The 13534-nt window shown below is 42.3% G+C and overlaps 1 non-coding gene across 1 annotated transcript; it reads left to right on the top strand.

Moving 5' to 3' along the window:
* The first annotated feature begins 1510 nt into the window (after positions 1 to 1510).
* On the top strand, positions 1511 to 1617 carry LOC126186562 (U6 spliceosomal RNA). Its single transcript, XR_007537634.1, has one exon. It is a non-coding gene; the product is annotated as a U6 spliceosomal RNA (small nuclear RNA).
* The last annotated feature ends 11917 nt before the right edge of the window (positions 1618 to 13534 follow it).

Here is a 13534-nt window from a genome sequence, read left to right as displayed (position 1 = left end):
ACATTGTGCATGCTCTGTTGCCTGTGTCTATGTGCCTGTGGTTCTGTCAGTGTGATCATGTGATGTATCTGACCCCAGGAATGTGTCAATAAAGTTTCCCCTTCCTGGGACAATGAATTCACGGTGTTCTTATTTCAATTTCCAGGAGTGTATTAAACTCTTGCATGGGAGGTTAAAGCATTTTGGTGTCGGATGGCAATCCTTATTTTATCGTTCTTGTTAAGTGTGGTTGACGTATAAGTTTTATGTGAGAAGTATTCCTGGTATATAATGCGCTTGTATTCGCCAGGTTAGTTACATCAAACGACGTCATTGAGAGGTTTCAGAACTACTCATTCAAGAAAATAGTAGTTTGCCTGTGTCATCACCTTGATGTTCTGTTGTGAAGTGCCACGCTGTGCGCTGTGCACGTTGGCTTTATACCTTTTACCCTTCCTGTCTTCTTTGACAATACGTGGACGCTGGGGGCTGCTGCGAGCCCTGGCTGAAGGCCGTCACCGCCGCTTCCGGTCCAACAAGTTAAATGTCGCCACCACCCCTTCTAGTCCTGATAAGTTTTTGCATGTTCTACTTTAGATGTAGCCATACAATTATTTCCTCGCCAAGAAAGTCGATGAGCTGGTTTTCCTGGTCCACGATACGCAGCTCTAGATAGTCCAATGCCTGAACTGTTATTGTGAGGTAAATAGCGTTGGTAGGGGTCTCAGCGATCTTATACCCTGTTCCAACTGATCGGAAGAACTCTATGAATCAATCTATTGCTGAGATGGGAGTTTGTTACAATGCTACACTCAACATGGATTGTACTGATAGGAAGTGGACCTGTAAAATATATTAGGGTCCTTCTTCAAAACTTTTCCTTTTGTGAAACCCAATAGCCGTTCTATTGAATCTTTCCTGTTACAGTTAGTCGCTGCATTCAGTGACTTTACTTCATATTTAAGTGTATTGATGTTTGTACGTAGCACAATCCCTTTTCTAGACCATTTTCAAACGTCGTTTAAATCGTCAATGCCGTGTGCACCAGTTGTATGTTTCCAGTCCAATCAGCAAAATACCTCATTCCCCGTTCCTTAAATAGACTGGTGAGAAATAATTCGCACATAGTACTGACGTTCGTTCTCTTAAAGGCAGAGTATACGACATTGCATCTGGATCTCAACTGATGAGTCGATGTTAAATGCACCTCCTTATATATCCTTCTTCGTAAACGGTAGAAGAACACGATGCACAGATGCCCACACAAGTATGTATTAAATTCATGGTAGCGATGAAAATTGTAGAACACACGTCTTCTGGCGGTGAAGTATCGTCGTAATTTTTCTGGTGGCTGCAGGTCTCCAAATGAGTCGAAACAGGAGACGTTATTTGTATTTTTCTTAACATACACAAGCCAGTGAATTCCTGGTCCCCGAGCAACACCTAAATTCAAAATTCCACATTCTTCTGATTTCCACATAGTCTCTGGTAATGCATAAACACACCACCGAGTCCGCCTGCTTAGGTGAGCGTGCTCGCTTCGGCGGTACATATACTAAAATCGGAACGATACAGAGAAGATCAGCATGGCCCCTGCGGAAGGATGACACACAAAATCGTGAAGGGTTCCAATTTTTTTTTATAGCCGCCACGGTAGCTCAGCGTGTTCGATCAGAGAGCTGTGTGCTCTCCGTAATAAAAAAAAAAACTGAGTCAAGAAATCACCGATCAGCTTGAACAGATGTCTTGTGACGTCCGCCCAGACCAAAAAATCAACGAACTATGTCGAAAGAAAAAAAAGGTGAGTGGCAGCGTGTTTGCTTACCATGTAGCGGACCCGGGTTCGATTTTTGGCCAAGTTGGTGATTTTCTCCGCTCTTGGACTGGGTGCGGTGTTGTCCTTATCATCATTTCATCATCACCGACACGCAAGTCGCCCAATGTGGCGTCACCTGAAATGAGACTTGTAACCCGGCGGCTGAACTTCCGCGGATGGGGCCTTCCGGTCAGTAGTGCCTCATTTTACTTCGTTTACGCCACGGAATCTTGGAATGCTGAATTTTGTCCTAACAAACTTGAGTAGATGGTTCAAATGGCTCTGAGCACTATGGGACTTAACATCTATGGTCATCAGTCCCCTAGAACTTAGAACTACTTAAACCTAACTAACCTAAGGACAGCACACAACACCCAGCCATCACGAGGCAGAGAAAATACCTGACCCCGCCGGGAATCGAACCCGGGAACCCGGGCGTGGGAAGCGAGAACGCTACCGCACGACCACGAGATGCGGGCAAACTTGAGTAGATCTGTATTTGTAAGTGGTCTATCGGGTAGGGTAGCTAATAGATTTTTTCTGTTTATGAAGAGACATAGTCCCTACATATATGGTTTCAGGTATAATACTTTTCCGATAGCTGCTGCTTCCATCATGCGTTTATGTCTTCTTGCTTCCTCCAGCTGCTCCTTGGAGTTCTGTGCTTTCTTGACTGCTCTGGCAATAGTCGTAGTACCACCAGCCAGTGAACCTATCGCTGAGAGACTTGCGAGGGCAGGAATTAGGAAGGGGATAATTCTGTCTGATGTCTTGGGCATTGTTAGAACCCGGGCTTCAGGGCGCTTTTAGATGCATACAACACTGTCTGAATACTGTTTTTTAAACACCCCTGCCCTGGTTTCTTCTTATTCATCATCACTGTCTTCTTTTTCAGTACACGACATGCGACATTCATAACTTGCTTGAAATTCACACCCAAGCCCAACTTAATTTTACCGTCCATGGTTTTATCAACTACAAATGCTGCAATCGCTGCCCTATACCAATATCGTTTCTAGCACGTATTGCCTTGGCTATATCAGCTAAAACTCGATCTGCAACTTTACATCCATGGATATCGTTATGTTATGCTTAAGAAATGCCGTATTCCTAACAGGACTCGTCAATCACGTTACTCCCCTTATCACCACGAGCCAAACGCTTTTGAAGCTTTGTACCAGAACCGCAGTAATTATACACCGGAATGTGCAGTTGAATGGAAGTTTGTTGAGAATACTATCACCTATAATGTCTCCTATCATGCATGTTATGCTACTGTGCTGGCTGCGCTCTGTGCACCCCATCATATAGCAAATAGTCAGCGTCAATCCAGCTGTTTTGTGTTGCAGGAAAGCCAAGCTGTTTAACTAGTGCTCTGTTCTCTTGACGTCTTACGATACGCTCTGTGAGAAACACATGTGGTTCTGAGCTCTTCCGCATTTCCTCTGTGTAAAAGCATCTTGAAATTTCAGTGCCACTGCTATCCTTCAAGATGCGAGTTCTGGGATTTGTTTCCTGCCCTTTGGAAACTGTGAACATTTCACTGGACCGGTTTGGGAGGTATGGCTTCTCAAATGATGTTTTGTGTTTTGAGAAACGTACCAAATCACCCACATTAAATTTCTGTTTACAAGGATCCAGCATTTTAATGCGATAGTGTATCGTATCCATGAGCCCATCATCATGAACATTGATTGGTCTCATTTTTAATGTGCCATGTTTTGTTCGATTACACTGCGCAGTTATTTCTGGGAGAACATCTGTCCATTTGTACGAACCGCGAAGATTAAAATGCATCCACACTTGACTTTTTATTGGTATGTTCAGACGCTCCACGATATTCGCCTTCAGATGGGCTAATTTTGAGTAGTGATGTATTCCATACCACTGTATCATGGTCTTGAAATACCTATTGTAAAACTCTCCACCATCATGGGTTTGGAGACTGTCTGGTCATTTATTCGTCCCTGGCTACAACAAACACTCAAACACCTCCGTGACATCTCTCCCCGTTTTTGTTTTAACAGATAATGGCCAGGCAAATTTGGAGGATGTATCAATAACCATTACAACAGATTTGTATCCATTATTTGCATGTGAATATTCCTGCATATGCACAAGATCATCCTTCCATAAGTCATCCAAACCTATAATCATAACATGCCTATGAGGGTATGTTTTACGTGCTGGTTTGTGCAATTCTCGAACTAATGTCTCCACACTTATTCAATTATACCTCTCTCTCTATGCTTGGAGTTTACTGAAACAACCTCATTCGAATGGGTAGCATTACCAGCAGCAGCTGACGCCACGAGCAGTCACAATCGATCTATTAGCTCATTTTTTAAATTTTTGTTTCTAAATAGGGTGGAGCCCCTCCACGCCCACAACGGCATGAAAGCCAACACAAAAACTCTACTGCTATCTCTGCATATTGCGAGCTAACATCCCATAGATGTTCGGGCTCACATGCGGTTTCTCTTCATCGAAATGTCTTGGCTGAAACTCGTCTAGGGGTTGAACCGCACGTGTAGCATTACACGCCCTGAATTAGACACTTGTGGCCCTCTGTTTAAATTGTCTGGCTGATGGCAGGTTTGCCAAATTGTATGAAACATACAAAGTTAATAAACATATAACAACAGTAATAATAATATCGGGAGCTAAATTAACGACCCATAAAGGATGTAGGCCACACAATTGCGATTTGGTTAGAATAATGTTTATTCAGAAAGCAAACTAATAGCGAAAGTGCTCGTATTTAGAATTACTATTACATTCGAGCGCATATCCATTTGACACAGTTCAATCATTCACAGTCTTATCACGAATTACAAGTCCATTACTCCACCTCGTTAACTACGCGAAAAGTTAAAGAGTTCACACCAGGCGCGCGGCTGATCACCCCTCAGACACTAAGTCCCGCGATACCACACAACGCGAAATTTTCTAAGTCGTTTCACTTCCTAGCTACCTAAAGACCGACTGTCCGCTTTCGCTTTTCCACCAGCCACTGTCCCTCTGCCCGTTCCCGGCTGCGTTTCCCGAGAGCCGAACATCCTCGCTCAACTGACTAGGGCAGTTCTCTTTCCTGAAGCCGTCCATCTGATTGGCTACAGCTTATCTTACATTATTTTACATTTTAACGTATTTAAATAATCAAAGCTTGACCACTTTCACGTTCTAAACAAAGTAACAATAATATCCATTGCATAATAAACCTTAAATTCTTTTACATAAAACCGATACAGTTTCTTCCTTAGCTTTGAATGCCACAGCCAGTTGCCTTGCACCAATTTAATTTCTGAAAAATAAATAAAGAACAAAAATAGCTACTATGCACTAAATTTTACAACAAATATTATATTACCTAATAATTCAATATGGCGTCATACTGACATCGTTCAATGTGTTTTGTGTGGAGGAAATGATGATCTGATACTTAACTGAAAATACTGATAATTTAAATTTACTATATCTTTTAAACAAATAATGTTACAGAGTTGATATTTACAACTTTTGTCATTTTAATGATGCGCTTCTATATGAAATGTCGATCGTTAAGATCGACCAAAGCGTTCAGGTTTTATCATTCAGGTCTTTGTTACAAAACTTGTTAACTTTACTTTAACAGTAAATCCTGAACTATTATAGATATAATCAATATTCAAGTTGTATTGGGATCACTATGAAAATTTATGGAGGATGGTAGATTCCCTGAATTACTACTGAATTAAATAGTTTCATAAATGTTATGGTAGATTAAAATTACTGTGGCTTCATTCCCTGAATTACTACTGAATTAAATAGTTTCATAAATGTTTCCCTTCATGGCGGATCTTAGGTCCGCCATATTTAACACTGCTACGTCTCTTCGGCCACAAACGGATTCTACTGAGTTTCCCTATCATGTAGGTTCTCGTCTGTCTCACTCGCACACTACAGCGCTTAGGCCTCATTCAGCACAATAGACGCCTGTGATTTTCCCCATCCCGTGGCGAAGCTGCGCTCTTTGTGGCACACGGTCCTGGACGACAGGGTTCGTTTCTCAATTCCTGAAGGCTGACTCTCGGCTATATACTTAATTTGCTCACAATATTGATTAGTTTTCACTAAGTGAGGTCTCGCAGGATGTGGGTACTGCGATGTCTGGTTATGATTAACCATTAATACGCGCTCATCTGGAGATAGATTGGGTCGAAAGTTGAATGAAGGGTAGAGGTTTGAAGGGCATAGGAAAAAAAGTGCCAAGGCAAGAGCCAAGGGAAAAGACCTCTGCAGTCGTTGGATCGGGTTGTAAGAGCAGTAATGGTTTTTTTGCTATCTGCGACAGGTCATGCAAGGTTAGGTTTTGTTAGTATTTGGTATCATGCAGGCAGATACCTTTGACGTTGTGGAGAGATATCACTCGGCGGCTGCAGCTGGGTACCAGCATCAGCATATCTATGGGTTCATCATCGGTTAGTGTCTGATAGGTCATAATATCGGATTCACAGTATAGGGTAGCGTTGGCGGTTTGTGCGTTAGTGTGCGAGCTTGTCGGCTTCCCTGCTGTAGCCTGTTGGTCGACTGTGATAGCAGCTGTCAAACCCAGTCAGTGTTGCTGATATGTAGGGGCTTGCCGATGATGTCGCTTGTGAGTGTATGCTAGCTCGCCATAGGTGGTTACGCCCTAGCTAACAGTGTCTTTGGTCGCTTATGCTTTCACCTATGGTTGTGATCATAGTTTCCCAGAGTAAGGATGAAAGGATTGTTCGAGTGTCTCGAATTCCTGTACAGTCGTGTGGCAAGTTTTTTGAATGCTTCCTTGAGGGTCTAAAGGTGGTGTTCAATGTGAAGATCCACAGTGGAGCGTTGGTAATGATGCGTAACACTTTGTTGTGTACGATCTGCAGGCAGCGCGGACGTGTAGGAGTTGCATATCCCTAGACGGGAGCTGTGTACGTCATAGGTGTAATCAGTGTCATGTATATGGACCTCAACACTCTCCTATTAAGTGCACTTTCTCTGTTGAGCATAGGGTAGAGGTGTTTGAGCCACAGGTGCGCTCTGTTGGCAACGTATTCTATGTGGTCCCCGCATGTACGTAAATATGCAGTCCAGCCACACACTGAGGTATCTGACTTTTTCTCGGAAACGTATTGGTCGTGCATGTAGTGTTACCTGTCTACAGCGTTGATGTTTGCGCAGTCTGCGTGTGTCAACGTTTACTTTAATACACCATCGTTCCAACCAAGGCTCGGCAGTTCTGAGTGCCATCCGTAAACGTGAATTTATGTTTCACGGTTTCCACTCTTGCGGAAGGAAAGACCGCTGGACCTGATGGGATACCAGTACGATTTTACACAGAGTACGCGAAGGAACTTGCCCCCCTTCTTGCAGCGGTGTACCGTAGGTCTCTAGAAGATGGTAGCGTTCCAAAGGATTGGAAAAGGGCACAGGTCATCCCCGTTTTCAAGAAGGGACGTCGAACAGATGTGCAGAACTATAGACCTATATCTCTAACGTCGATCAGTTGTAGAATTTTGGAACACGTATTATGTTCGAGTATAATGACTTTTCTGGAGACTAGAAATCTACTATGTAGGAATCAGCATGGGTTTCGAAAAAGACGGTCGTGTGACACCCTGCTCGCGCTATTCGTCCACGAGACTCAGAGTGCCATAGACGAGGGTTTCCAGGTAGATGCCGTGTTTCTTGACTTCCGCAAGGCGTTCGATACAGTTCCCCACAGTCGTTTAATGAACAAAGTAAGAGCATATGGACTATCACACCAATTGTGTGATTGGATTGAAGAGTTCCTAGATAACAGAACGCAGCATGTCATTCTCAATGGAGAGAAGTCTTCCTTAGTAAGAGTGGTTTCAGGTGTGCCGCAGGGGAGTGTCATGGGACCGTTGCTATTCACAGTATACATAAATGACCTTGTGGATGACATCGGAAGTTCACTGAGGATTTTTGCAGATGATGCTGTGGTGTATCGAGAGGTTGTAACAATGGAAAATTGTACTGAAATGCAGGAGGATCTGCAGTGAATTGACGCATGGTGCAGGGAATGGCAATTCAATCTCAATGTAGACAAGTGTAATGTGCTGCGAATACATAGCAAGATAGATCCCTTATCATTTAGCTACAAAATAGCAGGTCAGCAACTGGAAGCAGTTAATTCCATAAATTATCTGGGAGTACGCATTAGTAGTGATTTAAAATGGAATGATCATATAAAGTTGATCGTCGGCAAAGTAGGTGCCAGACTGAGATTCATTGGAAGAATCCTAAGGAAATGCAATCCGCCCGATGCTTGAATACTGCTCAGCAGTGTGGGATCCGTACCAGATAGGGTTGATAGAAGAGATAGAGAAGATCCAACAGAGAACAGCGCGCTTCGTTACAGGATCATTTAGTAATCGCGAAAGCGTTACGGAGATGACAGATAAACTCCAGTGGAAGACTCTGCAGGAGGGACGCTCAGTAGCTCGGTACGGGCTTTTGTTAAAGTTTCGAGAACATACCTTCACCGAAGAGTCAAGCAGTATATTACTCCCTCCTACGTATATCTCGCGAAGAGACCATGAGGATAAAATCAGAGAGATTACAGCCCACATAGAAGCATACCGACAATCCTTCTTTCCACGAACAATACGCGACTGGAATAGAAGGGAGAACCGATAGAGGTACTCAGGGTACCCTCCGCCACACACCGCCAGGTGGCTTGCGGAGTATGGATGTAGATGTAGATGTAGAAGGACGGCTGTATCATCCGCATAGGTGGCTAACTTCATGTTTTGTGTTGCTGGAAAGTCATTAATATAGAGGATGACAAGATGAGCCCCAGAATGCTTCCCCTGCATCCATTCGTGTCCACTGTGCATTCCGACGGACTTGGAAAATCCCAGCAGGACAATGCGACACCCTACACGTCGACAATTGCTACAGAGTGGCTGGTTTCATGCTATGAATTCCCTCCAGCACACCTCAGATATTGGTCGAGTCCATGCCACGTCGTGTTGCGGCACTTTAGCGTGCTCGAGGAAACCCTACACGATATTAGGCAGGTATACCACTTTCTTTGGCTCTTCAGTGTATTTTGAAGGTTAATAAAATTTTAAAAAATGAACAATACTTGTTTCACTCAGTGATTACTTCAGTTTTAAATTACACACAGAGCATAACACAGAGAGCATAATAACACAGAGAGTATAATAAAATTTTAAAAAATAAATAATATTGTTAGAATGTCGAAAAAACCGATGTGTTATTAACAGTTTTTCGCAAAGCACTTACTCATTTCCAGTGGAACACCAGTGTTACGCAGAACACAGTTTGGGAAACTCTGGTCTAGCGATACAGTTAAGCTCCTTATACCGGTCACGCTTTAATCAAAGTATAGCGAGAAGAGGAGGCAGTGTGCTGACTCCTCTAGTTCACCGGTTCCGCCGCGAGATGGCAGGTGCTCCCCTTTCGAGCTGCGGAAGATACGTTACTACGGCATTCTGGAAAACATAGCACACGAACTCACATTCATGAAATCTATGTAATGAAACAAAAAGGAAATGAAAAGTACTTGGCTCTGGTTAACTTACTTCAGTTGTCAGCTAATTTAGATAGTTTCTGGGCAGTCTAAAGTTTTTGAAGACTTCAGCTCCTTCCGAATTTGTTTACCGTCCGTAAAAAACCGACGTTCCGTAAGATAAACAATCATTTTAGGAACGTTGTCCATCACATGATCTTCGCAGCATCCAACGTTGGATATTTCAACACTAAAGCAACCCAAACTCTCTAGGCATGCATTAACAAATGATTCCCCATAGACTGTCGTTGCGAAGTTTTACAGCGACGATATTTTCTGCCTGCATATAGACCACTGAAGACGCCTTGCGATTGGTACATCTCACATGAGCAATGTGTTTGCTATAGAGGAACCATAACTGCTAATAGACGCAAGTAAAGAGAGTGGCATTCCATACGAATAGCCATTAAAAAGACACAAAGACTTAGCACATGTTGTGACTCTTCTTGCTTGATGCACCACGTAACCTGCCAGATGATAAACTAAACATCCCTTTCCAGAGTCGCTTTCAGGACTCTTCGGCATACATTTTGGATCAGATTGAGCCTCTGCGAAGTTATGTGAAACACAGAGTTTTTCAAATTATGTTTTCCAGTTCCAAAACCCTGAGTTCTTTTGCTGCAAACGTCTAGCTAACGTCCGTGTTTGGCATACGTATGATGTCAACGAAAATTCATATTTATGTTCACAGTTTCCACCGGAAGATACTTAAGTTTTGCAGGAACGTAAACACACGGCAAGAAGTTGATCCTCAAGCAGAGTTACTAACTATGATTTGGGAGACAATCTGAGCAACCGTCTTAGGTTGTTTGCAAATGACGCTGTCGTTTATCGACTAATAAAGTCATCAGAAGATCAAAACAAATTGCAAAACGATTTAGTAAAGATATCTGAATGGTGCGAAAATTGGCAGTCGACCATAAATAACGAAAAGTGTGAGGTCATCCACATGAGTGCTACAAGGAATTCGTTAAGCTTCGGTTACACGATAAATCAGTCAAATCTACAGGACGTAAATTCAACTAAATACCTAGGAATTACAATTACGAATAACTTAAATTGGAAGGAACACACAGAAAATGTTGTGGGGAAGGCTAACCAAAGAGTGCTTTTTATTGGCAGGACACTTAGAAAATGTGACAGATACGAAGGAGACTACCTACACCACACTTGTCCGTTCTCTTATACAATATGTAAGTTGGCTGTTTAGGTTTTTTTATTGGTAACGCCACCTCTGTATGAAAATCAATGGCTGTGCTGTGTGCAGTCTGTGGCTAGTTTGCATTGTTGTCTGCCATTGTAGTGTTGGGCAGCTGGATGTTAACAGCGCGTAGCGTTGCGCAGTTGGAGGTGAGCCGCTAGCAGTGGTGGATGTGGGGAGAGAGATGGCGGAGTTTTGAAATTTGTAATACTGGATATCATGAACTGCTATATACATTATGACTTTTGAACACTATTGAGGTAAATACATTGTTTGTTCTCTATTAAAATCTTTCATTTGCTAACTATGCCTATCAGTAGTTAGTGCCTTCCGTAGTTTGAATCTTTTATTTAGCTGGCAGTAGTGGCGCTCGCTGTATTGCAGTAGTTCGAGTAACGAAGATTTTTGGTGAGGTAAGTGATTTGTGAAAGGTATAGGTTAATGTTAGTCAGGGCCATTCTTTTGTAGGGATTTTTGAAAGTCAGATTGCGTTGCGCTAAAAATATTGTGTGTCAGTTTAAGCACAGTCATGTATAATTTTTCTAAGGGGACGTTTCAAATACTGCTGCTCGGTATGGGATCCTCACCAGATAGGACTACCAGACTACATCGAAAAAATTCGCAGAAGGGCAGCACGTTTTGAATTATCGCGAAATATGGGAGAGAGTGTCGCTGAAATGATATTGGATTTGGGGTGGACATTACTAAAAGAAAGGCGTTTTACGTTGCGACGGAATCTTCTCACGAAATTACAATCACCAGCTTTCTCCTCCGAATGCGAAAATATTTTGTTGACACCGATCTACATAGGGAGAAACAATCACCACGATAAAATATGGGAAATCAGAGCTCGTACAGTAAGATATAGGCGTTCGTTCTATCCACGCGCTAAACGAGATTGGAATAATAGGGAATTGTTAAGGTGGTTCGATGAACACTCTGCCAGGCACTTAAATGTGATTTGCAGAGTCTCCATATAGATGTAGATGTAGTGTGACGCCAGCATTTTTCTCGTAAGTGATGACAGCTTTGGAGATAGGATCATAGCTTTTAGCGGGAAAGCAGGAAGAGAGGCTCCAAAGACTAAACAAAACTTTTTTATGGATGGGACTTTCAAATGCTGTAGCAAGCAATTTTCAAAAATATATACTATATACTATTCATGCAGACTTCTGATGTTCAAAGTACGAAAAAAAAACGTCTATGCAGTGGCTTTTGCATTCTTACCAAACAAAAGAAAAGAAACATATATCCGTCTTTTCCGCATTTCGAATAAGCTGCAATTTCTACGCTAAAATTTGTGATCCTGTCAGTTCAAGTGCATGGCTGCCATTTCCATACGAAGAAATCTCTCTAGAGGAAAGTGCAAGACTTGGAACTTACTTGCGAATACAGAGAAGGCTGCATATTCGCATATGTGCTGTTCTGGCGTTCCTTCGACCTGAAGATTTCTGCGATGGCTGGCTCATGACACATTCACAAGCGCCGGATATCGCCAAGCTTTCTCAGTTTTTCGACTGTTTTGTAGACAGATGGTTCGAAAATGACGAAAACCCGATCAGTCTTTAGAACTGCTACAGATGGCGCCATCGCACCACCAATGCTGTAGAAGGTTGGCACAACAAAATTAATAATCTTCTCTGGAAACCGAATCCTAAAATTAAAGACGTGATCGAGTGTATGAAGACAAGCAGAGAACTCGGCATGTACAGTCATGGACAAAACGAGCGAGACCCCTCGCCTTTTCGTTATGCTGACACGCACAGCTTTAAAGTCTGCTACATAGCATAACAGGCAAGGCGATGAAGTGCTACCAACATACTATGCACAGGAGTGAAACTGAAAAATTATTCAAACTTTGTCAGACTGTTTCCAATCATGTGTAAGACTGTCTTAATGCTGTTTAGTGTGTTATACACAACATGTGAATATAAGCTATAAATGGAAGAAGAAACGCTAATTAGTACGAACTGTACTGATATAAATGAATTTCAGCTTATCGAGATAACATAACTGTTTTAGTAAGACAAAGTACCACAGATTTTTACGAATTAGCAATATATTATGCGCATTCGGCTGCGAAACGGTCTGTGTCAACGTTCAGACCAGTCATACTGGATTACCGTTACTGATCTATCATGAAAGTGTGCAAATCTAACAATGCTTGAAGATTCCTAACGAAATTCAGTTAAAAATCGCTCAGTGACACACTTAAGTCAATTCAGTTACTGACAGAAGCGGAACAAGTAGGCAGTAATAAGTATGAAATTCTACAACAGTTTCACATTGACACCCACAGGGTGCCAGTATAGAATAAAGGTAGCAATAAAACGTATTGGGTGCGCGAGAATTTCTTAAAATTGTTTTACTGATAGTCTATCTGCTACCATCGGGATTAGAACCTAAAACAAACCAAACCTCCCTTTCAGTAGCAACCACCTTTCACTAAGCTAGCAGACAACCCATGCAAACAGCCCTCTATTATTACCCCAGACATGAATATGCCGGCAATTTCGCAATGAAAATGACAAAATGATCTGCAGTTTCTGTTGCATAGAGCTTTCTGGACTCAACAACATAAATTTTCTACCTTTATGTCACCGCTTATGTGACAATCATTCGGGATGTTTATAGAAATAACAAAATACTGTTATTAGCGAGTAAATTTAGTAGGATAATTCTGCACCACCCCTCCCTGCCGCCGTTGGATAAGCAGCTGCAGCAGCAAGTCGTATACTCCTAACTCACTCATTTGTTACATAGTTTAATTCTTAATTTCTTTGCGTGTTTTTGGTACTTGCATTGGTTAATTCATAAATTTCGGGCGTATTATAGTATTTGAGAGTTTCAGCATCGCGTTTTAGTACCTGAATAGTGTAAATTCGCGTAGTCGTCTGTCTTCTGTTTTTGGTTTGAACGGCCAGTGTCGGTTGGTCAGTCAGTGTGCTCCCCGCCGCCGTTGGATAAG

The sequence above is a fragment of the Schistocerca cancellata genome, chromosome 4, assembly GCF_023864275.1.
Source record: "Schistocerca cancellata isolate TAMUIC-IGC-003103 chromosome 4, iqSchCanc2.1, whole genome shotgun sequence".
In the NCBI taxonomy this organism is placed as follows: domain Eukaryota; kingdom Metazoa; phylum Arthropoda; class Insecta; order Orthoptera; family Acrididae; genus Schistocerca; species Schistocerca cancellata.
The sequence above is the reverse complement of the archived record's forward strand: the minus strand, read 5'-3'. Positions and strand labels throughout refer to the sequence as shown.